The sequence below is a fragment of the Dermochelys coriacea genome, chromosome 10 (assembly GCF_009764565.3).
Source record: "Dermochelys coriacea isolate rDerCor1 chromosome 10, rDerCor1.pri.v4, whole genome shotgun sequence".
Classification (NCBI taxonomy): Eukaryota; Metazoa; Chordata; order Testudines; family Dermochelyidae; genus Dermochelys; species Dermochelys coriacea.
In genome coordinates this window covers 39,917,788-39,944,151 of record NC_050077.1, presented here as the reverse complement: position 1 = coordinate 39,944,151, position 26,364 = coordinate 39,917,788, and the positions used below count along the sequence as shown (strand labels likewise).

General features: G+C 48.0%; 1 protein-coding gene across 1 annotated transcript in view; it reads left to right on the top strand.

Annotated features, from left to right (window-relative positions):
* LOC122456075 (coiled-coil domain-containing protein 33-like) overlaps positions 1 to 26,364 on the top strand; it is a 176,822-nt gene that overhangs the window by 33,000 nt on the left and 117,458 nt on the right. The gene's annotated exons all lie outside the window — the stretch shown is intronic.

The window sequence follows — 26,364 nt, the reverse complement described above, 5'->3', positions numbered from 1 at the left end:
TCCTGTGTGACCTTAGGCGCAGAGAGACTAAGCAACTTGCCTCAGTTCCCACCTGGAATAGCCCTGCCCTACCTCTTGGAGCCATTGGGAGGATAAATACATTAAGAACTGCATGGTGTTCAGATACTGGAGTGATGGGAGATCCTCGGTAGAGGGGAGCCCACGGAGCAGCATAAATATCTCAGATCTGTTTTTTTCCCTGTATGCCTCTGCTCAGCCCCTTTAGCACTAGCTGAGTGGTTCCTCCACCAGTACAACTGGGAGCAGCACTGGGGCCTACAGATTATAAACTTGTGGAGTATCTCTTGCAGGCTTGCAGCAGGAGGGGGCCCTCCTATTTGTGCTATAAAATGATTTGCAATGGGAATTGTTAAGTGTGGGTTGGTGCCCTGTATTTATTCCTTTTTCAAGACATATAAATAAGGCCTGACAGATTGCACCAGTGGTGGTAGGGGATAATGAAGGTAAGGATTTTTTCCTGCTTGTTTTATCCTCATGCCAGAATGATGAGTAATGTCAAGTCTTATCTTTACCAGGTTTTCCTGGAAGCGTGAGTGTTATGAGCCTATAATCAAAGGGGAGAGGCTATTACATCTTTACAAAGAAGTCCTTTCTCCCCATTGTTGATTTTGGATTTGAATTAAATAAATGCTAATAAAGCAGATCTTTTAAACAAGCTGAATTAAAACCCCATCCCCTCTTAATTTTCAGTCACCTGTGATGGCATAAATTCACTAGCTTTCCAAATGTTCCTAACTTCCAAGGCTAAAGACCTGGATTTCTAAGTTAAATAAATAAAGAAGAAGAAGCTGAAATAAAATCCTTCCATTATACTTTATGATGATCACAAACTTGTTATTTTTCAGTTAAATGATGCAGGCCAACTGGCTGGGACACAAGTCCATTTTGGGTAGTGAATTTCCAATACACTGGAAGTGCTAGAGCTGACTACTCCTGAATCAGAGTTGGCAGTTTAGCTATCTTCCTGGGTGCTAATTTCACCCCCACCTCAGCCATCTCTCTTTAGCAGCATTAACTGGAATCTCTCTCTCTTTTTCTCTCCTTAGCATGGCTCATTATTGCACAGCAGTACCTGGGGCTCTTACTCTTAGTAGCAGGACAATTCTTCTGAAGATACAGGGACAGACGGGCGACAGATTCTTCCTAAAAGTGGGAGGCCATGAGGCCCCATTCTCTCTGTGGCCCTGTCCCTGCCTCTCCTCTTCCCCCTGAGGCCGCGCCCACCAGCCAAGCTGGAGCCAGGCTGGGGAGCCCAGGCCCATCCACTTGCCAGGGGGCGCGAGAACAGCCTCCATCCTGTATCCCCGCCCCCTGGGTCCTCTACCCAGGGCAGGTGGAGGGTCTGCAGCTCTTCCGACCTGGCTGGAGGGCAGGGCCTCGGGGAAGAGGAGGGGCAGGGGGCCAGGCCCATGGTGAAAGTGGATGGACCAGGCATGCTCACTTTAAAAAATGGGAGAGCCATGGCCCCTTGGCCCTCCCTGTTCCAGTGTCCCTCGGTACAGATTTTCAAGGGTTCAGCAGCCACTGTTGGGGACAGATTTCTAAAAAAATCTTTGCTCCCATATGGGCACCTAAATACCAATCAGATTTTCTCCCAAGGCTTAGCCCCCAACATGCCAGGTGAAAAATCTGGCTTTTTGTTTTGGTGCTCATATGGGAGTGGTACATTGCTGGAAATTGTGCCCCAGTTGTGGGCCCTTTCTGAAAATCTGGCCTTAAATTCTCCAGGGGGAGAGAGGTGAAAAATTGGTACAGACTTATGGCTCAGTATTCGTCTGCAGAGAGGAGTAGATTGAAGCCTGCGTCTCCCATACACACTAACTACTGCTAACTGTTTATATACCAGGAGTGTATGTGCTATTTCTATTTTATTGGCAGCTGGAGCAGCGTAAATTCTGCCCTGCCAGACTCCATTTCTTCGCCAGGGAAGGATTGTGGGGTTTTTATGGGCTGCTCTTGTTCTCTGCTGCCACAAATGTGCTGCTTGTGCAATTCGCCAATCTATAATGAGCCTCAATAAGGAGGTCTCCATTTGCATCTAAGGGAGCCTGGGGAAGCATTGAGTTAGGAAAGCTTACACTATGCTCAGTCCATCTTGATTCACGAAGCCCATTGTTATTTTATGAGGTCTCGAGAGAAGGATAAAACTGCCTTGTTCCAAATAGCCACTCGTAAATTCTTGTCAGGGAAAGCTATGGCCATGGGAGGAGCTGTGTGAGAAGTCCTCTTTTAAACAAGCGGATAGTGTTGTGGGGGCTTGTTATCTGGCATGGGGAAGGGCCTGATCTTACACCATTGAGATCAATAGGAATTTCCCTGTTGCCTTTCATGATCAGCAGGATCATGGCCATAATGAGCCCAATGTCAGTGAGGAGTGAACTTGTAGCCTCTCACCAAGAGATACCCACTGTGGATTGTCATCAGGGTTTGAACCTGGGCCTTCCACACCACAGACTACTTGAGCTAAAGGAGTAACTCTCCAGGTAGACAGCAATAGAACACTGATATCCTCTATGCAAACCAGCCACTAGAGGAGGAGGTGAGACACACTTTGCAAGCAAGCGTGTTACACCTTCACAAGTTCTTGTACAAATAGCTTGGCACAAGTAGTGTGGGGAGCAGTGGCTTGCCACTAAAAATTCAAGCCCCATTGCTGGGGCCGAAGTGTGATGGGGTTTGACTGCAAAGGTTTTCTTGAACTGTGGGCATGTTTGTTTTTCATGGGCTCTTGCACGGTATGCTGAGGAGTGATAATGAGCACCCATTCTGTAGCCCCCTTCATCCCAATGGGACTCCCACACTCTTCACTTACATGCACATTGTAGCCTAGCACATGCCCATCCAGGGGTGGCTGCACAAGCTGGGGGAAGATACAAGGAACCTCTCTACTCATTGCCACTCAGGATCCCTGCACTGGGGTTAGGCACAGCCCCAGGCCTTGTGCTCCCAGTACACAAAGTCCACTGTTCTGACAGCAGGATGGGCCCACGGCACCATTTACCCTCCGCACTGGCTAGTAGAGCTGAGCAGAGTGTATTTGGGGGCGGGGGTGGCTGCTCAGGCCCATGTTCCCCTGCAATCCATGGGGTGCTTGATTCCGCCCTGGGATGTGGTGGTTTCTTCCAGTACTGATGTCAGTGTATCAACTTGCGGTGATTGTTAAACTAAAGCCCTGCTCCTGATGCTATTTATAGTGTGTCATCCAAGAGCCAGAAGCAATTAAATCTTGGCCACATGAAGTAGTCGATAGAGAGATTGGAGCTTCATGGTTCTGGAATGGAAAAGATTATTGATTCTCTTTTCAGGATGATAAACAGTGGCTAGAAAAACAAATTCTGATGATTGTTCCTGAATTTCCTTCAATCATCCTTCCAGTGGTCAGCGATGACAGTCTTCCTAGGCACTCTGTGACACACCTAATAATGATTACATCTGCTCCTTGGGTTACTTGAAGTTAATGCTTGAGAAGCAGCAAGGGAGGATCATGCAGAATGTTATGAGTGGGACTGGCAAAAGCACCTAAGCGACTTTCCGTGGGACTTGTGCTCTGAATTCACACACAGGCACTTTGGAAAATTCCACCCTAGGTTCACTATTAGCTGAGAAATGGGGGGGGGGGGGTCAGATTCACAATCAAGGTCCAGTTGTTCCAGGCGCTGTGCAAAGACCAGGGAGTACCTGTTCGAAAGAGCTTATGAAATCAGGACTTTTGATTTAATTAACTTTCTGCAGTGTCTGCACCCTAAATACCACAGCACTGGACTAGTATGTGCCTGTGAAACTGAACAGGGAGTGATTGTAACCCAAAAAGAAACTGAGTACATGGAAATGATTAAAAAGAAAAGTGAAACTGATTCACCAGTTTGTGTCCAAATGTGGAATGCAAAAATTAAACAAACAGCATGGATGGGGACAGCTAAATAACTCTGACTGGTAATGTCCTGTCAAGAGAATTTATATAAAATTTTGTAATTCCCTTTGAATCACAAAAAATGAAAAAGTATGTGATGGATTTAGAAGCCCCATGACCAGGGTTCCTAGGCACTATACAGGACAAAGAATAGTAATAATGCTGTAATTCTGGTGCCTGCCTCCAGAGCTGCACTGGTGTAAACTAGTGTAAGGGAGGCAAGAAACAGCCCCTCACTGTCTGTCTCTTTATTAATACAATACAGGGACCTGACGCTTTAACAAGAGATGGGCCTAGGCTGCAAAGTTGGGATCTGTCCCAAACGGCACCAACATTCAGAGATGTTGGATTCAGGGGTTTGGTTGGGGCCCATCGTTGTTGTTAACCATTTTCTCAAGCTGATCTGAGGTGTTTCCTGAGGGGTTTGTTCCTGATCATCCCCAAGGGGTGGTGCTGCCAGGGCTGAAAAGGGACGATGTTAGTATGCAGTTTACCTCTGGAACAAGGCTACTGGGCTCACCTTGAACAATGCCCAGGCTGGAATAAAATGAGGGGGTCTGCAAGGGTTTTGTAAAAGAACCAGGAAGTAAGTTCAGGCTTCAAATGTCACCAGCCAGGCTGATTAAGGGGAGCTGCGAAAGAAATGTGGAACCTCCATATTTGGATGGCTGCTGTTTGCTCAAGGCTTATAGCCAGTGAGCTCAGCAGTATAGTGACTGATAGTATGTTTAATGCCTCGTCTGACACAGCTAGAGTTTTAATTAAGGGGGAAAAAATGATAAATTAGTGTGAATAACTGTGGCAGCAAGGAGACTGTAGTCATTCCCATATGCTCCCTCTTACCCTTGTCATCTGCAAGAGTGAGCTCATTTTGACCTCTCACCTGTGGTACTGATGATTTCACAACAGGCTGTCATGAAAGCTGGATTAAGGTGTTTAGGCCATGTCTACACGTACAGCACTGCAGTGTGCTGCTGCACTGATGCAGCACGTCTGGTGAGGATGCTTTATGCTGACGGAAGAGAGCTCTCCTGTCAGCATAATAAAACCACCTCCGTGAGCGGCAGAAGCTCTCCCCCCGACATAGCGCTGTCCACACTGGTCCTTAGGTCATGGTAACTTACCTCGCTCTGTGGGGTGGTTTATTCACACCCCAGAGCGACATAAGTTCTTCTTCTCGTGTTTGCTCATGTCCATTCCAATGCAGGTGTGTGCTCGCCCTGAGCACTATCACCGGAAAGTTTTCCCACAGTGGTATCCTTTGGGTCGGCTGTGGTGCTCCCGGGAGTTGTGCCCTCATAGCGCCGGTACATAGGGACCCACTGCCCCTTCAGTTCCTTCTTACTACCTGTAATGGTTGCTGTAACTTCTGCTCATTCTTGTGTTTTTCCCACAAGTATATTTTCTCAGTGGACTTGTTTTGTAGATTGTAAATAGTTACCTTTTTAGAATTAAGTTTTAGTTAGTTAATTAGCTAGTTAGTAGTATAGTCAGTAGCAAACCCCGCTTAGCGGGGCTAGCCCTTCCCCGGCACCGGGGTATACTTTAGTCCCTGGGGTTCAAACCACATGTGTCCTATCATAAACTGATGCTGGTTAGTGACCCACAAGCTAGCTGCATTAAGTGCCTGGGCAAGGCCCTCGTGCAGGAGCATTGCAGGATCTGCAGGGGCTTTAGACCCAGAACAAAAAAGGACAAGGACACAGACTTAAGTTCCTCCTCATGGAGGCTGCACTCCATCGTCCTTTGGAGCCAAGTCATGGGAACTCAGCACCGAGCACTTTGACTTCAGTGATAAGTGCCTGGGCATCTCTGAGCAAGATGCAATGCCGTTCAGCCTCCCTGGCACTGAGAAAGAACTCCGTGCCAACACCCGGGGACTCCTGCCACCAACACACATCCCCAGCACAGAGGAAGTCAAAACTTGCACGGGATTCTCAGCATTGCTCCTCATCACCGCTATCAAGAAAGAAGCAGAGAAAGATTAACTGGGGGCATTCTCCAACCCCAAAATCTGTGGGCCATAGAGATGCTGATAGAGTGCAACCAGTGCCAGGCCACTCGGAAATGCCAGGGGGGTGAGTGGTACCATTGACTCTGGCCCCAGGAAGAGCATCAATGAATCTGGTACCATTGGACTCTCCACCAAGCGAGAGCCATCGGTGTTCGACAACCCTAGCACTACCATCTACACCGGAGGTATTTGAGGTAGCGAGGGACTTACTGTTTCTTCTGGTGCCACCATCCCCAGCCATTCAGGAATTAACAGTGGCAGCACCGGACCCAAGAACCACTGCAGCACCAAGGCAGGTGCTATCAAAGGGCAAGCTGGCCCTGTTGGCACAGTGTCGATCTCCTCCCTCCTGACATCATTCTCTGGCACTGGTCAGTACTGCTCCACCCTGGTCACTGAGAAGTGGCTCCTCGGACTCCAGTTCTGAAGTGGAGTCCTATGCCTTGCGCAGGAGCAGACACTGCTCTGATCGGCGATACCCTACGGCTGACAGTGCCATTCTGGAATCCCTGGGCTTTCCATCCACTCCAGGGTCCCTCACTATAGACAGTCCTACGCTGTTATATCAGAGTCAAAAACTCCCCTATCATCCCCTTCAGAATGGGGATTGGTCCCTGGTGCTGAGCACAGTATAGGCCTACAAGACCTTCCCCCACTGGACCCATCCAGGGCAGAGGGTAAAGAATACAGACCTGTGCCTGTACAGGCTTCTTCTTCCTCCTCTCCTGACAAGGCGGTGGTGGGAACAGCTATATTGCCCTCCCAGGATGATTACAGGGTGCACCAGAAACTCCTGATAAGGGTAGCCCAGAACCTGGGTATCCAGGCAGAGGAGATCTCTGAATCCTCCCATGCCATAGTGGATGTTTTAGCAGCCTTAGGGCCATTGCGGGTGGCTCTGCCATTGAATGATGCCATCCTGGAGCCTAGAAGAGCTCTGTGGCAGACTCCTGCATCCCTCCAACCTACTGCAGAGAGGATGGAGAAGAAGTACTTTGTCCCTCCCAAGGGGTATGAATTTTTGTATGAACCCTCCACCGGGCTCACTGGTTGTTTCAGTGGCAAATGAAAGGAAGAGATAGGGTTGACAGGGGCTGACTCCCAAGGCTAAAGATGCCAAAAAACTTGACCTTTTTGGCAGAAAGGTCTACTCAATAAGTGGCCTCCAGCTCAGGATTGCCAACCATCAGGCGCTTTGGGGCCAGTATTACTCCTGGAGTTCAATGGCAAAATTCAGGGAATTTCAGGGAGCAAAATGGTGAATTTGCCACAGGAGTTCAGGGGCAAGTTCTCGACCCCAGTGAGGAGGGGAAATCAGTGTCTAAGGAGTCCCTGTAGGCAGCTCTGGACACGGCAGACTTTGCAGCCCATTCCATGGCTTTGGCGGTGGTCATGACGCAAAGCTCATGGCTTCAATCTTCGGGATTGCCCTATGAGGTCCAGTAGACAATTCAGGACCTTCTGTTTGAAGGCAAATCGCTCTTCTCAGAGCGGACAGACTTGAAGCTGCATAGCTTAAAGGACTCTAGAGCCACTCTTAGATCCCTGGGGCTGCATACAACAGCCCCCTCCAGGAAGCACTACAAGATCTAACCAATGGCCTGCTTCTATCCACCACGGCAGAGACAGGAATACAGCCGGAGAAGGAACAGAAGCTATAAGAGGAGCTCTTCATCCCAATCCTCGTCTGCCCCAGTGCCTGCCCCCCCCACGAGACACTCCGGGGAAGGGGGGGTCATCTAAGCAGACCTTTTGATGAGACACCCGGGGATGACTTACCAGGAGACTGTTTGGAGCTGATTTCCCCTATGCTTGTGGACCAGTTGTACCACTTCTATCTGGCGTGGGCCCGCATTACCTCAGATTGCTGGGTACTACACGCAATAGAAGTGGGATACACCCTTCAATTCAGTTGTTGCCCTCCTTCCCTCTCTCCCTCCCCGTCCCTCTTCAGGGACCCTTCTGATGAGAAACTTCTAGCCCTAGTAGTTGCTCCTAAGGGCAGGAGCAGTGGAAGAGGTCTTGCTGGAACTAAGGGGCCAGGAGTTCTATTCCCATTGCTTCCTAATCCCAAAGACCAATGGCAACCTCAGACTGATCTTGGACCTACAAAACCGCAACAGATTCATGAAGAAACTGAAGTTCCGTATGGTCTCCTTGGCCTCCATTATCCCCTCTCTGGATCCAGGGGACTGGTACGCCACCCTCGACTTGAAGAACACATATTTACATATTGCTCTTTTAGGGACACAGAAGGTTCCTATGGTTCCTATGGTTCGCTTCCTATGGTAAGCCACAGGCACTATCAATTTATGGTACTTCCATTCGGAATGTCAGTGGCTTCTCCTGTGTTCACAAAGTACATGGCAGTCGTTGCAGCCTTTCTGAGGAGAAAAGGGGCTCAAGTCTATTCCTACCTAGATGACTTGCTAATCAGAAGTCTGTCCAAGGCCCATGTGGAGGCAAACGTAAGGCTAATACAGGCAACTTTCCAGGACCGGGAGCTGTTGATAAACATGCAGAAATCCACCCTTACCCTGGTTTAAAGAATAGACTTCATTGGGTGATCCTCAACTTGACCCTGGCCAGAGCCTTTCTCCTGGAAAACAGGTTCAGAGCTCCAGGGGTACTCAGAGAGAGTCTGAGGAATTACCCCATCACCACAGCAAGAAATTGCTTAAAGCTCCTGGGGAATATGGTATCTTGCACCTATATGGTACAACATGAGAGACTATGGCTCAGCCTCGCCAGACTTGGCTGGCATCAGTACACAAACCAGGCCAACACCATCTGGACAAGGTGGTCTCACTTCCCCAACAGTGATTTTCACCCTCCTTTGGTGGCTGGATCCGGGGACCGTATGCACAAGAGTCCTATTCTCGTGATCCCAACTGTCAATGTCTCTCGTCACAGATATATTGGTGATGGGATGGGGGGGCTCACTTGGGGACCCTCAGGACTCAGGGCCTCTAGTCTCCAGACAAGCCCTTGTTACACATCAATTTGAGGGAACTGAAGGTAGTGCACCTAGCCTGTCAGGTGTTCTAACTCTACCTGGAGGGCAACTGCATGTCAGTCTTCACAGAGAACACAACAGCAATGTTTTTCATAAACAAGCAGGGCAGGGCATGCTCCTCTTCCATGTGCCAGGAGGCTCTTTGCCTGTGGGAATTCTGCATAACCCACTCAATCTATCTCGAAGCCTCATACCTACTAGGGTCACAGACTGAGTTAGTGGATCATCTCCGCAGATCCTTTTCTGACCATCATGAGTGGTCCTTTTGCCCAGACATCATGAACACACTGTTCCAGAAGTGGGAAACTCCCCAGGTAGACTTGTTTGCAATGAAGTACAAGAGGAAGTGTCTTCAGTTTTGCTCCTTTCAAGGCCACAGCCCAGGTTCGCCTTTCTCCTCCTTATGCATTTCCCTCCCATCCCTCTCATATACAGGGTCCTGCTGAAGGTCAGAAGGGACAGGTGCATCTTATCCTGATAGTGCCGGCCTGGCCACGTCAGCACTTGTTCACCACCCTCCTAGATCTCTCGGTGGACATGCCAGTCAGCCTGCCTCCATTTCTGGACTTGATCTCCCAGGATCACAGCTGTCTACATCATCCTCGAGTCTCTTCATCTCACAGCATGGAAGCTCCATGGCTGAACCCCACAGAACTGGTATGCTCTGGGCCAGTTCGCAAGGTGCTTTTAGGGAGCAGAAAGCTATCTACTAGAACCACTTACCTGGCAAAGTGGAAGAGATTCTTAATCTGGTCAGTACAAAAGGCTGTTTCACCTACTGAGTCATCACTGTCCTTTATTCTAGATTACCTTCTCCACTTAAAGCAGCAATGCTTAAAAGTGTCATCTATAAGAGTCCATATAGATGCAATCTTAGCTTTTCACTCATGGGTGAACAGCCAGTTGATCTTCTCAAACTCAGCCTGTGCCCATTTCCTTAAGGAGTTGGAACAGCTGTACCCCCAGATATGCCAGCCACTACCTCCCTGAGACATGAATTTGGTGCTGGCAAGGTTAACAGTACCCCCATTTGAACCACTGGCAATGTGCTCTCTGCTGTACTTGTCTTGGAAACTGGCCTTCCTAGCCGCCATTACCTCTTACCTCTGACTGTACACGGTCTTCTTCAAGGACAAGTACAGCTGTGGCCACACCCATCCTTCCTGCAAAAGGTGCTCTCACAATTCCATAGTAACCAGGATATCTTTCTGCCAGTCTTCTAGCCTAAGCCAGATGCTAACAGGGAGGAACCAGAGACTCCATTTGCTGGATATGAGGGGTACATTAGCGTTTTACATAGAATGGACTAAACCCTTTTGGAAGTTCACCCAGCTGTTCATAGCCATCACAGACAGAATGAAAGGCCATCCAGTCTTGACCCAGAGAATCTCGTCATGGATCTCATCCTGTATCTGCACATGGTATGACCTGGCGAAGATCCCAGCTCCTTGGTTGACAGCCCATTTTACAAGAGCTCCCAGTGTCGTCGTTGGCAGTGTAGGTTCCAATCCAGGACATCTGTAGAGCATCGACGTGATTGTCAGTCTACACATTCGCATCATACTGCGCCATCACCCAGCAAGCTAGAGACAATGCGGGTTTTGGCTGGGCAGTGCTACAGTCAGTATGCCAATGAACTCCGAACTCTCCACTTGCACAACTGCTTGGGAGTCACCTACGTTGGAATGTAGCAAGCACTCAAAGAAGAAAAAATGGTTACTGACTTCCGTAATTGTTGTTCTTCAAGATGTGTTGCTCATGTCCATTCCACCCACCTTCCCCTCTGTTGGAGTTAGACAGCAAGAAAGAACTGAAGGTGCAGCGGGGCCCTATATACCATGAGGGGTGCAACTCCATGGGGTACCAGAGATGACCTGATGGATACCACTCTGAGATGCTCACAAAGGTGAGAGGGAGGTGAAGTGTGAATGTGTAGGCTCCTCAGGAAATCGAAGATTATCAGATACCAGAGAATTTCTGTACAACTGTCCCCTCCACCCACTTGCAGGCAAATAGCCAAACTAGCCAGCCCTGGGGAAGCAGCATGGAGAGGCCACTGAGACTGCTTCAGAGAAACGTTACTGCCCCAATAACAGGAATCAGCAAGGGCACAGCTGAAGACACACCCGGCTCAGGCTGTGGCAGACAGACCACCCACCCCCGGGCTGCAGTGGCAGCTTGCCAGGTGTCTGAAGACATGCACCTAATTTGTTTATTTAAAAAAAAGGAACAGTTGGGAGTTGCCTTAATCTTCAATAGAGTAGAGTAGAGAGACTACAGGGCTCAGCTTCACCCCTTCCTCTGCTCTCCAGTTCAGATGTGCATGAAGTATGTCAGAAGTGCTCCCCTTTTTCCATCTGTGTGCACTGCTCCTTGGCTTAGATCTGCACTGCATTGTTACCATTGCTCCTTGCTGACCTGGGCTGCTGCATTACAGGATCGCCCACCCCTGCTTTCATGGGTGCTTTGCTGTCCAGTTGTGACCTGCACTGCAATCCAATCTTCCCCACACTCTCCTCACCCATGCCAGGCTCCTAGTAGAACACAAAATGGGTTGGAGGTTTTGTCTTGCGAACCCCAGACCAAGGCAGGTCTGCCTTCCATTTCATAAGAAGCACCGATTATTGCAGAGGCTTGGCCAAAAGGGCTTGGGATCAGTCCATCCAGCGTGCTACGTTCACATTCCAATTGGAGGAGAGAAGAAAGGGATGGAGAAAAGAGAGAATTCAGAGTCTCCCCTTAAACTAGCCCCATTATTAGCCTTAGACCCCCATGAATCAGTATGTGCTGCTATCACATGCTTTACTGAGAGGCTTTCTATACTGGGGGTGTTCATACTGATTTAGCTGCACCAGTGTAAACCCCAGTGTAGAGGTGCAGCGTCAGTGTAAGAGTGGATTTGCATAGCTGTGATTTACCTCAGTTTGAAACCAGGATAAGCTACACCAGGCAAGCCCCATTTTACACCAGGGAAGAGCATTCACCATGTGGATTTGAGGCAGTGCAACTATGTCAGTGTAGCTATGCTGATAGCTCCTTCTCTACTGGAGAGAATTGTAAGTGAACCCGTCTCCAGTCCCTCTTTCCCAAGCAGAAATCCTGCATCCAACCCCCTTTTCCCTCCCTTCAACAAGACTAGCCTTCCCAGCTCTCTAATCCCACTCTGATTAGGAAGGCCCACCAGGCCTGCCAGTCGCATCTCTGTGCACAGAGTCACTGCCAGTTCCCTGCCTTATCCATGTCTTTGGCTCAAAATGTCACCTGTCTCCTTGCTATTCCTAGCTGGAGGCAGCAGGCAGCAACAAGAGGTAGGCTACTGGGCTTGGAGCTCAAACTGGAAGCAGAATCCCCCTGCATGGGTGAACCTTACTTCTCGAAAGAGATCCGGCCTCTCAGAGTATATCTGCACTGCACAGCAATGTAAACCTGGGTTTACCGTTGCTGGATCTGTGTCTCACAGCCATGCTAACATGTCTAAACTGCACCACACAGACCTTCTGGCATGGATCTGCAGCTCGACCTATGTCCACATTGCAAAATGACAGGGTTTGGACCAGAGTCTCAGCAGGACTCTGGTGCTGACCCACCCTCTTAGCAGGGTCCTGAGACCCGAGTCCTGCATGCTTGCTGACCCAACTCAGACTGATCTGTATGTGGATGGAAGGGCTCAAACTTGAGTCAGAGCCTATGCTTAGCCTGCTGTGTAGACATACTGGGTATGTCTCCACTGCGATAAAAAACCCACAGCCCCAAGTCTCAGAGCCCAGGTCAGCTGGTTTTGGTTCGTGGGGCTCGGACTGCAACGTAGGCAAAAAAATAGCAATGTAGGCATTCGGGGGCTGGAGCCATAACTCTGAGCCTCCCCCTCACAGAACACAAGGTCTAACCTGAGCCCAGATGTCTACCCTGCAATTTTATAGCCCCTCAGTCTGAGCCAGCTGACCTGGACTAGCAGCTCTTTAATTGCAGTGTAGACAGAACCACCCAGAGTGGCTAGAAAGCCTCCTTTCCTGCTGGCACATAACCATGTGGGGGTCAGATCACCACCACACTCAGCTGCTGCACATCTGGGGCATAGGTAGCATCCTAAGGGCAACACATGGGAATTGCAGAGCAATTCCCAAGATTGAAAATTACAACAGCCAAAGTTTTCCAATCTGGAAAGTGGAGTGGGGGAGCCCAGTTGTCTCCAGGACAGATGTTCTCACTAGGGCAATCTGCTGCAGCACGGCCAATAAGGGAAATTCCAGAGCCTTTGGAAGCCCCTGTGGCCAATTGTAAAGATGGAGAGTGAAGTCCTGAATGTGTGCATCCCTGCTTGGAGACAGAGTTCTCTGGGGGGATGCTCTTACCTCGCTGTTCACACAGCCCTGGGTTCCTAATACTAACATACTGAGCTCTTACGTGGCACGTCACATCTTCAAAGTGCTCTGCAGGCCTGGATGAGTCCTCACTATACCCCCTTGTGAGACAGCTACATAGTAATATGGCCTAAGTGTTCCATGGCTGGGTCCATGCTGCCTTGCCTATCCTCCCTCCCCCCTAGTTCTGCTGTACAGTTTGCTGTGGTTTTAGGCAGGGTGGTTGGAAGAGTTTCACAGGCTTTTGCACTGGCATTCACAGCCCCCGCCCCCCGATCTAGTGATGAAACTCTCTGAGCTTGGAAAGGCCTCAGGAAGATCTCCCTCTGAGAACCAGGGTCACAGTAGAAGGAGCCAGCTACTTCTGTGTCCTCACATATTTAGCAAGTGGTAGTAAGAAACAGACCAAGAAGGGGGGAAATGTATTTCCTGGTTAAGAAGGTAATGGCTTGATCCAAAGCCCGTTGAAGTCCATGGAAAGATTCCTGCTGATTTCAGTGGGCTTTGGATCAGGCCCTTAAGGAAAGTTTAGAGCCAGGGGACAGGTGTGGAAGGGACAGAGTATGCAAATTTCCTCCTTACCCTACAGATAAATTCCCCGTAATGAAATTCACTCCAGTTTGATGTCAGCACGGAGACAAATCCTATAGGATATAAGTGTAGGATTGCCAATTTGGGTTGGATGTATTCCTAGAAGTTTCATCACATGATATAGTCTTTAATTAAAGCAGTGGTTCTTACCTGGGGTGCATGCACCCCCTGGGGGTGCGAGATGCCCTTTCTGGGGGTGCGAGACATGCCAGATTTTTTAGAAGGTAAATCATCGAAAACACAAATTAGGCACGCAAGTACAACTACTTTGTTTAATCAAACCTATGTATATATTAACATACATTTCTTAATGATTTCTGCAATATACAAACAAAAAATATATCTAGGTTTAAAGAAGTGACCTACTTCAATGATTTTTTTATAAGGGGTGCAAGAAGAATTATTTAAGCTCAGTACCAATGTGGACACAAGAACAAATGGATATAAACTGGCCATTAGGAAGTTTAGACTTGAAATTAGACGAAGGTTTCTAACTATCAGAGGAGTGAAGTTCTGGAACAGCCTTCCAAGGGGAGCAGTGGGGGAAAAAGACGTATCTGGCTTCAAGATTAAGCTTGATAAGTTTATGGAAGGGATGATATGATGGGGTAGCCTAATTTTGGCAATTAATTGATCTTCAACTATTAGCGTTGGCCTATGATGGTATGTTAAATGGGATGGGATCTGAGTTACTAAAGAGAATTCTTTCCTGGGTATCTGGCTGGTGAGTCTTGCTCACATGCTCAGGGTTTAGCTGATCGCCATATTTGGGGTTGGGAAAGAATTTTCCCCCTGGGCAGATTGGCATGGGGTTTTTTTGCCTTCCTCTGCAGCATGAGGCACCGGTCACTTGCTGGAGGATTCTTTGCACCTTGAAGTCTTTAAACCACGATTTGAGGACTTCAATAGCTCAGACATAGGTTAGGGGTTTCTTACAGGAGTGGGTGGGTGAGATTCTGTAGCCTGCATTGTGCAGGAGATCAGACTAGACAATCATAATGGTCCCTTCTGATCTTAAAGTCTATGATTCTATAACATATTTTGAGAACCAAAGGGGTGCAGGCTGCAGTAAAGGTTAAGAACCACTGAATTAAAGATTCATCTTTAATTCCTGGAGACTCCAGGACAACCCTGGAGTAAGCTTTATTAATGCACAGCACTTATCAGCTGGTGCCCCTTCCATTTATTTTGTTTGCAGAGCATCTGCTTTGCTAGTGTTTTCCCACTTTCTTTCTTTACAAGTTATTGTGCTCAGTGCAGGAACAGCTGGATGAAATTCTCTGGCCTATGTTATACAGGAAGTAAGACAAGATAATCATAATAATTCCTCATGGATTTAAAATCTGTGAACCTATGAAAATATGTTTATTATAAATGTTAACGTTCTCAGAGAAGCAACAGTTAAGATTCATAGAATTAAGGAGGCATATGGTTTCTGTTTTCAGCTGCTTGTACTTATCTGAAACATTTATCTCTTGGGTGGAAATTCTCTAGGTCTGGTCCCTGGAATGCTTGAGCAAAAATGGCTTAAAGGTTTTTGAGCATGAGGACAATGAGCAAAATAGACTTTTGCAATTATATTGAAGAAAATAAATCTTTAGACTTTTTTTTAACAGCTCTCCATTCCAAGTGGCTGGGCATGAACAGCTGAAATTGTAGCCCTCCTAAAAGAGAAATGTCTTTTATTGTGTGAAGGCTGGTCTTTATCTGAGCTATGAGACAATCAGGTTGAATTAATAATCTTTGAACCAAAGATTTATTTTAGTAACATTGCACCCGTCACTATGGTGTCCGAGTGTGTTTATAGGACCGTTTTTCTAGAAGGAATAATAAGGCAGTTGGTATGGGATCCCGCCATGGGATCCAGGTGGGTGTATCTGTGCCCCATGCAGCCCCACTGAGTTTGGTGGATGTCTGGGGCTCCAACATGCAGATCCAACTGCAGGATCAGGCCCATTGTGTGTGTACTTCTGTCCCCTTGGGAAGACCTCTTGGCTCTTTACTTACTTTCATTCTGCACAGAATTTAAGAAAGTGACTTGGGGATAATTCCCAGGATCCATGGAAAGCTGCCCTCTCTGTGTCCTGCACAGGCTGTTGCGTAATGGAGGCGGCTGCCTGGATAGGCATCCTCGCCCAGATCTCTGCTTGGCACTGCTGTGGGTGAGTGGGCGTGCGGCCTGTTCTTCTTCAGTCAGACTCCATCGCTGTCCCTTCATTCTGCAGCCGCAGACCTGTTAGTCACAGTATGTTGCATCCTATGATTACCTTCCCTTTTATTCCAATCGCTAGCTGCTTGCAGCTGTCACCTCTCTTTGGGGGCTGAAGGGAGAAGGCAGGAGAGTAGTCCTGCGTTTAACCTTTCTCTTTCTTCCTCAGCCATCAATAGTCTTTCTCAGATTGGGGCGCCGACTCGGGGTCAGTTTAGCCTAAATAAAGCTGCCCATTTTCCATTTCCCTGGGATGATGCTTGTGTGCATGCAATTATCTGTGGTGGTGGTTTTGTGTGCATGTGTGCGCAAGAGAGAGTGAGAGACTGACTCTCCGGGGTGGCTTGAGGGGCTTGTGCATGTCTTTCTATACCTATTTGTGGTGGTGCATGCGTGGTTTGTCTGTGGTGAACCTTGTATGTCCGTGTCTGTCACTGTGTTGGCATGTGTATGTGGCTGTGTGGAGGGGGGTATGGTCTGTATGTCTTTTGATCTCTGGTCGTGTATATGGTTTGTGTGTGGGTATTGTTCTCTGGGGTGGTAGGAGTGTGTGGGCCTCAATCAGGGTATGACTTCCTGGGATGGTCTCCATCTGGGATGGTTCTCTGGCAGCATGTGTGTGTGTGTCTGTATGGCTGTCTGGGAGTTGCTGGGTGGTGATGGGGGCAGCTCTCCTGAATAGTGTGTAGGTAGGAGGTACACCTCTCTGGGATGAGAGATAGGTGTGTGTGTGTAGATCTCTGGAGTGAGGAGTGTGTGTACAGCGTTCTGGGGTGAAGAGTATTTGTGTGTGTGTACATCTCCCTGGGGTGAGGGGCGTGTGTGTGTGTACTGCTCTCCAGAGTCAGGGGTGTGTGTGTACAGCTATGGGGGGAGGAGTGTGTGTAAAGGTCTCTGGGGGGAAAGGGTGTGTGTGTGTGTGTACACCTCTCTCGAGTGGTGATGGGGTGTAGCTGTCTGGGGCAGTGGCTATATGAAGGAGGAAGGTTAGGGCTGCCTGCAGCAGTGTGAGGAGGAGTATGGCTGTCTGAGGTAATGTGTGTGTATGCCTGTGGTGTGTTGAAGAAGGTACAGCAGTCTTGGGTATTTTGTGTGTGATAACAGTTGTATGGGGTATGGTGTGGAGAGTGTGACCGTTCGGGTCACAGAAACCCCCTTGGGACTGCCACCTGATGTGCTGAGACTATCTCTAGGCCCGTTTTCCCTGGCAGCTTGGGACTTCAGTATCTTGCCTGATTGTGCCAGACACACTAGCTTGCTATAAACACAGACCCAGGTCTGAACCACTTCCCCCAAAAGCTGCAGGCTTAACTGAAAACAGCTTAAGAAGTTCTCCTGTCTCCAACACCCAGATACCCAGTTCCCAAAGGGATCCAAAGCCCAAATAAATCCGTTTTAATCTGTATAAAGCTTATACAGGGTAAACTCATAAACTGTTTGCCCTCTACAACACTGCTGGAGAGATATGCACAGCTGTTTGCTCCCCCAAGAATTAATTATTTGCTCTGGGTTAATTAATAAGTAAAAATTGATTTTATTAAATATAAAAAGTAGGATTTAAGTGGTTTTAAGTAATAGACAGACAGAACGAAGTAAGTTACCAAGCAAAATAAAATAAAACATGCAAATCTAAGCCTAATACAGTAAGAAACTAAATGTAGGTAAATCTCACTCTCAGAGATGTTCCAATAAGTTTCTTTGACTTCTTTCTAGTCTGGTCCAGCAATCACTCACACCCCTGTAGTTACTGTCCTTTGTTCCAGTTTCTTTCAGGCATCTCTTTGGGGTGGAGAGGCTATCTTCTGAGCCAGCTGAAGACAAAATGGAGGGGTTTCCCAGGGCCTTATATAGTCTTTCTCTTGTGGGTGGAATCCCCTTGTGTTCTCCTGTGCAGAATCACAGCTACAAGATGGAGTTTTGGAATCACATGGGCAAGTCACATGTCCATGCATGACTCAGTTCTTTACAGGCCAATGCCACTGTTTACATGTTAGTTTAAACGTTTCCAGGAAAGCTCAGATGTGGATTGGTGTCTCTCAAGGTCCATTGTTAGCTAAGTACTTCCAATTACTTGAATAACTCCTTCACACTATGTTGACCAAATCTGCCTTATGTGCTTCCTATAGCAAACACTTTAAATACAAGCATAGAGCCAATGCTCATAACTTCAGATATAAAAATGGTACATGCATACAAATAGGATGAATACATTCAGTTGAACATAACCTTTGCAAAGATGTGTTACATGGCATATCTAGCATAAAACATATTCAAGTCATGTCATATTTACACTTATAGGAATATTTCTATAAAGCATTATGGGGTGCAAAGTCACAGAGGGGTGGGGTAGGCTGTCTGGTGTATGCTGTATGGGGGCAGGGTAGGCTGTCGGGAGTATGGAGTGCAGGGCCAGGATAAACTGTCTGGGGTATAGTGTCTAATGGAGGTAGGCTGTCTAGGGTATAGTGTGTGGGGGTGGGGTAGGCTGTCTGGGTTGTGGTGTGTGGGGGGTGGACAGGATGTCTGGGTTTGGTGTGTCAGGCTGGGGTAGGCTGTTTGGGATATGGCATGTGGAGGTGGGTAGACTCTCTGGGGTATGATGTGTGGGGACAGGGTAGGGTGTCAGGGGTATGGTGTGTGGGAGCGGGGTAGGCTATCTAGGATATGGTATGTGAGGGCGGTTAGTCTCTTTGGGGTATGTTGTCGGGGGCAGAGTAGACTGGGATATCGTGTGGGAGCATGGTAGGCTCTCTGGGGTATGGTGTCTGAAGGCATGTAGGCTGTCTAGAGAATGGTGTGTGGGGGCGGGGTGGTATGTCTCGGTTATGGTGTGTGGGGGCAGGGTAGGCTGTCGGGGTTATTGTGGGTGGCAGCGGGGTAGGATGTCGGGATATGGTACTTGGGGGCAGGGAGTACTATCTGGGTTGTAGTGTGTGGGGGCAGGGTAGGCTGGCTGGGGTATGGTGTGTAATGGCAGGAAGGCTGTCTAGGGTATGGTGTGTGGAGGCGTGGTAAGATCTCTGGGGTATTGTGTGTAGGGGTGGAGTAAGCTGTCTGGCATGTGGTGTGTGATAACAGGGTAGACTGTCTGGGTTGTGTTGTGTGATAGCAGGGTAGACTGTCTAGGATATGGTGTGTTGGGGCAGGGTAGGCTGTCTGGGTTTTGGTGTGAGGGAGCGGGGTAAGATCTCTGGGGTATGGTGTCTGTGGGCAAAGTAAACTGTCTAGCATATGGTATGTGGGAAGGGTGTAGGCTGTCTGGATTGTGTTGTGTTGGGGCAGGGTAGTCTGTCTGGATTGTGATGTGTGGGGTTGTGGTAGGCTGGGGTATGGTGTGTGGGGGTGAGGAAAGATCTCTTGGGTATGGTGTGTGGGAACAGGATAGGCTGTCTGTGGTGTGTTGTATGGGAACAGAGTAGGCTGTCTGTGGTGTGTTGTGTGAGGGCTGGGTAGGCTGTCTGGGTTGTGGTGTGGGGGGGTGGGTTAGGCTGGAATATGTTGTGTGGATGCAGGGTAAACTGTCTGGGGTATGGCCTGTGAGAGTGGGGCTGTCTGTCTGGGGTATGATGTGTGGGGGTAGGGTAGGCTCTCTTGGGTATTGCATGTGGAGGTAATATGTGGGGGCATGTAAGCTGTCTGGGTCTGGAGTGTGGGGGCAGGTAGGCTGCCTGGGTTGTGGTTTTTGAGTTGGATAGGCTATCTGGGGTGCCGTGTATGGGGGTGGGGAAGGCTGTCTGGGGAATGGCATGTGAAGGTGGTGTGTGGGCAGGGTAAGCTGTCTGGTGTAGTGGCATGGTGTGTGGGGTAGGCTGTCTGGGATATGGTGTGTGGGGGTGGAGTAGGCTGTTAGTTGTATGGTTGTGGGAGCAGGATAGGCTGTCTGGGATATGGGTGTGGGGTGGGGAGGCTGGGTCATGGGTGTGTCAGAGAAAGGTAGGCTGTCGATGAAGTGAGCTGTAGCTCACGAAAGCTTATGCTCAAATAAATTTGTTAGTCTCTAAGGTGCCACAAGTACTCCTTTTCTTTTTGCGAATACAGACTAACACGGCTGCTACTCTGAAACCTGTCTAGGGTATGGTGTGTGTGAGTGGGCTAAGCTGCCGGGGTATGGTGTGGGGGGGCAGGATAGGCTGTCAGGGCTATGGTGTGTGGGAGCAGGGTAGACTGTCTGGTGGATTGGTGTGGGGGGGTAAGGTAGGCTGTTCACTGTATGGTGTGTGGGGGTAGTCTGTCTGGGGTATGATGTGTGGGGGCAGAGTAGCCTATCAGGGGTATGGTGTGTGGGAGCAGGATAGGCTGTCTGGGATATGTTGTGTGGTGTGGGTAGGCTGGGTCATGGTGTGTCGGAGAAAGGTAGGCTGTCTGGGGTATGGTTTGTAGGGTGGGTAAGGGTGTCTGGGGTATGGTGTATGATTGTAGGGTAGGCTGTCTGGAGTACTGTGGGGTGGGGGTAGGATGGGCTGTCTGGGGTCTGGTGTGTGGAGATGGAGTAGGCTGTCTGGGGTATGGTGTGTGGGTGGGTTAGGCTGTCTGGGGTATGTTGTGTGGGATCAGGGTAAACTGTCTGTGGGAGTGGGGTTGGCTGTGTGGGGTATGGCTTGTGGGGCCAGGGAAGGCTGTTTGGTTTTTGGTGTGTGGGTGTGGGTAGGCTATTTGGGGTATTGCATCTCAGTGTGGGGTAATCTTTGTCTGAACTGTTCCCTGTCATTGACATGACCTAGCTGGAATGTCGGGGTGTTGGTCATTGTCTGTGGGAGGTGGGGGCTGGGGTTGAGATGGAATTGAGAACCCCCTCCGTCCAAGAGGAACATCAATCATCCTTGTTTGATCCATACAAGGGCCCCCTTCTCTTTTTATGTCTCTTTACACCCTTCGATCTGCCTCACCCTTCATTTCAAAAGCTTTGAATTTCAGTCCTTCAGCATAATGCTCTCAAGGAGGTTAGGAAGCCAGGTACTCTACATCTGTATGCTCTAGCTATTAACCCTTTCACCACTGTCCCTGAGCCACTGGAATGCTGGAAGCTTCCTGGGAAGTGTCAGGGTTATTTGAGCTGCGCTTATTATTATAGCTACTACAGTATTTATTATTGCAGTTATGCCCAGAAGTCCTTACTGAGATAAGGGCTCTGTGACAGGTTCGGTCACAGAGATCCCCTTGAAATTGTCACCTGATGTGCTGAAATGACCTCTGAGCCCGTTTTCCCTGCCAGCTTGGGACTCCAGAATACTGTCTTGTTAAGCCAGACATGCTAGCCTTCTGCAACTCAGGGTCTGGGCCACGCCCCCAAAGCTGCAGACTTCAACCAAAAACAGCTCAGCAGGTTACCTCTCCAGCACCCAGATACCCAGTTCCCTATTACTGTATGTAATTGATTCCATTTAACCAGATAGACAGAGAGGACTTTGGTTTTACCCCACTGGCTAACCACAAATCACACAAGCAATTCCCTTAAACACTCCAGTTTCCCAGTATCACCACCAGTGCCATTCATTATGGGGACAAATAGTTATGAAAACCAAAACACCAGTAAAAGAAAAAAGGTATTCCTGGTCCCAAAGGACTCAGGTCAATATACAAATCAGATCTTACCCACAAATCACGCTATTGCCAATCCTTTAGAATCGAAAATCTAAAGGTTTATTCATAAAAGGAAAAAGATATAGATGAGAGCTAGAATTGGTTAAATGGAATCAATTACATACAGTAATGGCAAAGTTCTTGGTTCAGGCTTCTAGCGGTGATGGAATAAACTGCAGGTTCAAATCAAGTCTCTGGAATACATCCACAGCTGGGATGGATCTTTCAGTCCTTTGTTCAAAGCTTCAGTGTAGCAAACTTCATCCAGAGGTAAGAAGCAGGACTGAAGACAAGATGGAGATGAGGCATCAGGCTTTTATAGTCTTTTCCAGGTGTAAGAGCACCTCTTTGTTCTTACTGTGGAAAATTACAGCAAAATGGAGTTTGGAGTCATATGGGCAAGTCCCTGCATACTTTGCTGAGTCACAAGGCGTATCTGCCTTCTCTCAATGGGTCAGTTGTATAGCTGGTGGTCCTTAATGGGCCATCAAGCAGGCTAGGCAGAGCTGACACCAACTTGTCTGGGGTGTCACCCAGAAGCACAGCATAAGTTTGAACTACAGACAGTATAGAGCCAATATTCATAACTTCAACTACAAAAATGAGACACACATATATACAGCATAATCATAACTAGCAAACCATAACCTCTCCATAGACCCCTCACACAACAACCTTTATACAATATTTGCTGAAAATATGTAACAGTGGTTGCAACAGCAATCTATACAGTTACAGATTCTGTCAATAACATCACAACCAGATTTAAGATGGATTCCAGTATCATGTGACGTGATCACATGTCCTGTGAGACCACAGCCTCCATTTCTTCCTGGGCTGGCTCACAGGTATACAGGAAGGTTTGCAAGTAAACAGAGCCATTTACAGTTCATTGATCCTGAAGCACCCTTAATAACTTCCACTTAATATGTTTACATTAGTAATACAAGTTTATATCTTATTCCCCTAACTCCAGACATAGAAATAATATATGCAAACAAATAGGATGAACACACTCAGTAGATTATAAGCTTTGTAATGATACCTTACAAGAGATCTTTTGCATAAAGCATATTCCAGTTACATCATATTCACATTTATAATCCTATTTTCTTAAAGCATATGGAGTACAATGTCACAGGCCCCATTGTGTTAGACGCAACTGTGCAGACACAGTATGACAGACAGTCGCAGTCCCAAAGAGTTTACAGGAAGAGTGGGCTGAAATCTGGAGTTTTCATTCTGCAGGAAATTCTGACCTTCTGAAATTGGATTTTGTCCTGACTCAGAATGAAAAGCAAAAATTTCAAAACTTCCCCTGGAACAAAAATACTAACAAAACTTTATTTGGAATTATCAAAACATTTAATTTTCATAATGTCAAAACATTATAATACAAGGTATCATATTTAATATTAAATATAATCACTATAATATGTATATTAATAGTATTAATATTTTAGTACACTACAAAATATTTGACAGCATTGAATCAAAATGAGGATTGAAACAAGGTATTGAGACTGCTGTCAGAAATGTCATTGATCTTGTAACGTTCCTGCAAAACGTTTTGGTTTTGACAAAACTGCATTTTCCATTCCGAGACTGTTTTGGTGAGCATTTTCTGTGAAATAGGGACATATTCTTCCCTTTTTACAGATGGTGAGCTGAGTCACAGAGAGATCCAATGATCATTCAGGGTCTCAGGGGAAGTCCATGGCAGAGCAAGGAATAGAACCTATTGGCCAGAGTCTCTGTTGCCCAGGTTTCAGAGTAGCAGCCATGTTAGTCTGTATCTGCAAAAACACCCTAAGGTGCCACAAGGACTCCTCGTTATGTCTACACTACAAAATTAGGTCAAATTTATAGAAGTCATTTTTTTAGAAATCCTTTTTATATAGTTGATTGTGTGTGTCCCCACACAAAAAGCTCTAAGTGCATTAAGTGCATTTAACTCGGCGGAGTGCTTCCACAGTACCGAGGCTAGCGTCAACCTCCGGAGTGTTGCACTGTGGGTAGCTATCCCACAGTTCCCGCAGTCTCCGCCACGCATTGGAATTCTGGGTTGAGATCCCAATGCCTAATGGGGCAAAAACATTGTCACGAGTGATTCTGGGTACATGTCGTCAGGCCCTCCCTCCATCCGAGAAAGCAACGGCAGACAATCGTTTTATGCCTTTTTTCCTGGGTTACCTGTGCAGACGCCATACCAAGGCAAGCATGGAGCTCGCTCAGCTCACTGTCACCATACGTCTCCTGGGTGCTTGCAGACGCAGTACTGCATTGCTACACAGCAGCAGCTCATTGTCTTGTGGCAGCAGATGGTGCAATAGGCCTGATAACCATCGTCATCATGTCCTAGATGCTCTTGGCCACCTTGGTGAGGTTGGTCAGGAGCATCTGGGCAGACATGGGCGCCGAGACATAAATAGGAGTGACTCGACCAGGTCATTCTCTTTAGTCCTGCCGGCAGTCGTATTGCACCGTCTTCTGCTGAGCAGCCAGGAGATGAGACTGGCTAGCAGTCCTACTGCACTGTCTGCTGCCAGCCTAAGATGTAAAAGATAGATGGAGTGGATCAAAACAAGAAATAGACCAGATTTGTTTTGTATTCATTTGCTCCTCCCTCTCTCCCTCCGTGAAATCAACAGCCGACAATCATTTCAGTGAGGTCTGTCAAGGGCACCTTGAAAAGTTTAATGGAGATTGAGTCCTGCCTGGAATACTTGGAGGAGGGCTAGCTCATTGGGTTGAGCATTGGCCTGCTAAACCCCGGGTTTTGAGTTCAATCCTTGAGGGGGCCATTCTGTGTGAGAGTTGTTTTTGTTTCTCCTTGATGTAAAGCCACCCCCTTTGTTGATTTTAATTCTCTGTAAGCCAACCCTGTAAGCCATGTCGTCAGTCGCCCCTCCCTCTGTCAGAGCAATGGCAGACAATCATTCCGCACCTTTTTTCCATGCAGACGCCATACCACAGCAAGCGTGGAGCCCATTCAGATCACTTTGGCAATTAGGAGCACATTAAACACCACATGCATTATCCAGCAGTATATGCAGCATCAGAACCTGGCAAAGCGAAACTGGGCGAGTAGGCAACATCAGCGCAGTGACAAGAGTGATGAGGACATGGACACAGGCTTCTCTCAAACCACGGGCCCTGGCAATATGGGCATCATGGTGCTAATGGGGCAGGCTCATATGGTGGAACGCCGATTCTGGGCCTGGGAAACAAGCACAGACTTGTGGGACTGCATCATGTTGCAGGTCTGGGACAATTCCCAGTGGCTGCAAAACTTTCGCATGCGTAAGGGCACTTTCATGGAACTTTGTGACTTGCTTTCCTCTGCCCTGAAGCGCCAGAATACCAAGATGAGAGCAGCTCTCACAGTTGAGAAGCGAGTGGCAATAGCCCTGTGGAAGCTTGCAACGCCAGACAGCTACCGGTCAGTCGGGAATCAATTTGGAGTGGGCAAATCTACTGTTGGGGCTGCTGTGATGCAAGTAGCCAACACAATCAAAGATCTGCTGATATCAAGGGTAGTGAGTCTGGGAAATGTGCAGATCATAGTGGATGGCTTTGCTGCAATGGGATTCCCTAACTGTGATGGGGCGATAGACAGAACCCATATCCTATCTTGGCACCGGAGCACCAAGCCAGCGAATACATAAACCGCATGGGGTACTTTTCAATAGTGCCGCAAGCACTGGTGGATCACAAGGGACATTTCACCAACATCAACGTGGGATGGCAGGGAAAGGTACATGACACTCGCATCTTCAGGAACTCTGGTCTATTTCAAAAGCTGCAGGAAGAGACTTTCTTCCCAGACCAGAAAATAACCATTGGGGATGTTGAAATGCCTATAATTATTCTTGGGGACCCAGCCTACCCCTTAATGCCATGGCTCACGAAGCCATACACAGGCAGCCTGGACAGTAGTCAGGAGCTGTTCAACTACAGGCTGAGCAAGTGCAGAATGGTGGTAGAATGTGCATTTGGATGTTGAAAAGCACGCTGGCGCAGTTTACTGACTCGCTTAGACCTCAGCGAAACCAATATTCCCATTGTTATTACTGCTTGCTGTGCACTCCATAATATCTGTGAGAGTAAGGGGGAGATGTTTATGGCAAGGTAGGAGGTTGAGGCAAATCGCCTGGCCACTGGTTATGCGCAGCCAGACACCAGGGCGGTTAGAAGAGCACAGGAGGGCGCGGTGCACATCAAAGAAGCTTTGAAAACCAGTTTCATGACTGGCCAGGCTACGGTGTAACAATTCTGTTTGTTTCTCCTTGATGACCCCCTCCCCCCGTTCACTCTACTTCCCTGTAAGCCAACCGCCCTCCCCTCCCCCCTTCAATCACCACTTGCAGAGGCAATAAAGTCATTGTTGCTTCACATTCATGCATTCTTTATTAATTCATCACACAAATAGGGAGATAATTGCCAAGGTAGCCCAGGAGGGGTGGGGGAGGAGGGAAGGGCAAGGCCACACTGCACTTTAAAACTTAAAAACTTAAAAAATTTAAAACTTATTGAATGCCAGCCTTCTGTTGCTTGGGCAATCCTCTGGGGTGGAGTGGCTGGGTGGCTGGAGGCCCCCCCACCCCATTCTTGGGCATCTGAGTGAGGAGGCTATGGAGCTTGGGGAGGAGGGTGATTAGT